We start from the raw sequence: 470 nt of genomic DNA on the forward strand, positions 1-470 counted from the left end.
GATACAGTACAGAAACAGACCCTTCGGTCCAACTTGTCCATGCTGACCAGATACCTAAACTAATCTAGTCCCATTTGCCAGCATTTTACCCATGTCTCTCTAAACCCTTCCTGTAAGGTTTTGGAGTAGATCTGTAGCTCGGGATGTGGGTGTTGAGGTTGGTTGGCTGGCTTGCCGAGCTGTTTTGTTGTGCCGCAGACGTTTCGTTACCGTGCTGGGTAACATCCTCAGTGCAGCCTCTGATTAAGCGTCGGTGTTTTCCCGCCTGGTTTTTAAACTCTGGGGTCCGTTGCGATGGATTGCCTCACTTCCGGGTTTCCTCCGTAGTGGAATGTATATGGGGTCGAGTTCAATGTGTTTAATAATAGCCTGCTTTGTGGAGTGCCACGCTTCCAGGAATTCTCATGCTTGTCTCTGCCTAGCCTGTCCCAGGATCTTGGTGTTGTCCCAGTCAAAGTCGTGGTTCTCCT

The sequence above is a fragment of the Rhincodon typus genome, chromosome 23 (genome assembly GCF_021869965.1).
Source record: "Rhincodon typus isolate 14 chromosome 23, sRhiTyp1.1, whole genome shotgun sequence".
Lineage (NCBI taxonomy): Eukaryota > Metazoa > Chordata > Chondrichthyes > Orectolobiformes > Rhincodontidae > Rhincodon > Rhincodon typus.